A 2,630-nucleotide genomic window follows, 5' to 3' on the forward strand; every position below is an offset into this window, starting at 1 on the left:
GCATGAGGAAAGCTTTGGAAGGGTCCCAAACCCAGAAACTTCTCTCCCCATGAAGTTGGGGTGTGCCACCCTCCTGGCATGTGGATGTGTTCTTGTTTGCCAAACTGGAAGTTCTCTAAACCCTGTCCTTTTGGGTATTTATGAAGGTTCCAGTAGTCCACTTGCTCAAGGCTTCTTGGGCATGGCTCCAAGTCAATAAAAAAATTTTTTAAAAATTAAAAGAAAAATGAAGGTTCCATTTACATGGGCATGGTTGATTACATCATTGGTCATTGGTGATGAACTTAACCATGAGCATCTCTCCCCTCCCTGGAGGTCAGACGCTCCTGTCACTCAAGAAATTACAAAGGTCTTAAGAGCTTTGTGTCAGGAACTGGGGGCAGAGACCAACATATGTATTTCTTATTATTTCACAGCAGTAGAGAGTGGTGGCCAGAACCATGAGCTCTGGAGCCATAGACAGTCAAATTCCAGCTCAGCCACTCATGAGCTTGTGTGGCCCTGGACAAGTCACTCGATCCCTCTGAGGTTCTGCTTGTTCATCTCTAAACTGGAGCTAGCAATTCTGGCTTCGCTGGAAAAGTTGTGACAAAGTTGAATGAGGTAACAAATGTATGACAATTGCCTGACACAAGACTGGGTCTGGCTTCAATGTGGGTCACTTTCCCATCCCCTCTAGGTTACAGGGCTTAGGGATGTACCACTCAAGGAATTCATGTTTTTAAAATGTCAACTTGATTGAGATGTAATTTATAGGCAATAGCTTGCATACATGTAAAGTACACAATTCAGTGAGTTTTGACAAGTATGTTTCTATAAAATTACCACCACAATCAAAACAGGAGACATTGCATTTACCCCAAAAAGTTCCTCATGTCCCTTTGCAATTTATCCTGTTCTCCATCACCGCCCTAGCAGTCACTGCTTTGCCTTCTGACAATATAGATAAGTTTGCATGTTAAAACCAATGAAATCATAGAGGCTTTTGTTAACAGCTTCTTTTACTTAGCATAACATTTTGAAGGTTTAGTCACGTTGCTACATGTATCAATCGTTCATTTATGTTTATTGCCAAATAGGAGTCCATTGTGTAGATGTACCACAATGTGTTCATCCATTCAGCAGTGGATGGATATGTAGGTTGTTCTGTTTTGTGGATACTGTGAATAGTGCTGCCATAAGCATTCATGACCAAGTCTCTGTGTGGAGATACACTCTCATTTCTCTTGAGTAAACACTTAAGAGTGGTGTTATGGACTGAACGTATGTGGCCCTCCAAAATTCATATGTTGAAGCCCTAACCACCAATGCATCTGCATTTGGAGATAGGGCCTCTAAGGAAGTAATTCTGGTTAACTAAGGGCATAGAGTGGGACCCTGATCTCTTTTGTTTTGTTTTTTTCCAATTATGCCTCTGAATTATAACTCAGAGTGTATCTTTACACACTGGGCTTACAAAGTTCATGGCTTTTGTTTAAATATTGCACTTCTTAAACCCAGCTAGGGACCCTCATCTGATAGAATCAGTGTCCTTATAAGAAAAGACACCAGAGAGCTCATTATTCTTTTTATTTTTTTATTTTTTTTATTTTTTGAGACAGAATCTCACTCTGTCCCCCCAGCTAGAGTGCCATGATCTAGCTCACAGCAACCTCAATCTCCTGGGTTCAAGCGATCCTCTTGCCTCAGTCTCTCAAGTAGCTGGGACTACAGGCATGGACTATCATGCCCAGCTAATTTTTTCTATTTTTAGAAGAGATGGGGTCTCACTTTCCTCAGGCTGGTCTTGAACTCCTGAGCTCAAGAGTTCCTTCCGCCCCGGTCTCCCAGAGTGCTAGGATTACAGGCATGAGCCACCGTGCTTGGCCTCAGTCAACTCTCTTTCTCTGAGGGCACACAGAGAAGAGATCATTGAGGACACAGTGAGAAGGCAGCAGTCCACAAACCAGGAAGAGAAGAGAGCCCTCACCAGGAACCCAACCAGCTGGCATCTTGACTATGGCCTTCCTGCCTCCAGAGCTGTGAGCAAATACATTTCTGCCATTTAAGCCATCCTGTCTGTAGTATTGTGTTATGGCAGACAAGTGGAATGGACGGTGCTGTGGCCTGAATGTTTGTGTCCCCCCAAATTTCATATGTTGAAACGTAATCCTCAATCTGATAGTGTTAAGAGGCGGGACCTTTGGGAGGTGATTAGGTCATGACGGCTTTGACCTCACGAATGGGATTAGTACCCTTATTAAAGAGGCTTGAGAAAGCCTGTTTGTCCCTTCCACCATGTGAGGACCCATAGAAAGTGCCATCTATAAGGAACAGGCCCTCATCAGACGCTGAATCTGCTGGCTCCTTGATCCTGAACTTCTCAGCCTCCAGAACTGTGAGCAATAAATTTCTATTATTTATAAATTACCCAGTCTATGATATTTTTGTCATAGCAGCCTGAACAGATAAAGACAGGTGGGCTGTATATTTAACTTTTTAAGAAACTGCCTAACAGTTTTCCATAATGGTTGTACCACTTTACATTCCTACCAACAGTGTCAGGTAACTCCATTTTTTGCCATCCTGGAGAAACATCCGTTTGTTCATGCAGGAAGACAAGAAAGCATGCCAAGTCACCCACGTGACTG

General features: G+C 43.0%; 1 non-coding gene across 1 annotated transcript; it reads right to left on the reverse strand.

Moving 5' to 3' along the window:
* Positions 1-1,404: 1,404 nt before the first annotated feature.
* On the reverse strand, positions 1,405-1,558 carry LOC142862508 (small Cajal body-specific RNA 1). The gene has a single exon (XR_012913594.1).
* Between the last annotated feature and the right edge of the window lie 1,072 nt (positions 1,559-2,630).

Source organism: Microcebus murinus, chromosome 19 (assembly GCF_040939455.1).
Source record: "Microcebus murinus isolate Inina chromosome 19, M.murinus_Inina_mat1.0, whole genome shotgun sequence".
In the NCBI taxonomy this organism is placed as follows: Eukaryota; Metazoa; Chordata; class Mammalia; order Primates; family Cheirogaleidae; genus Microcebus; species Microcebus murinus.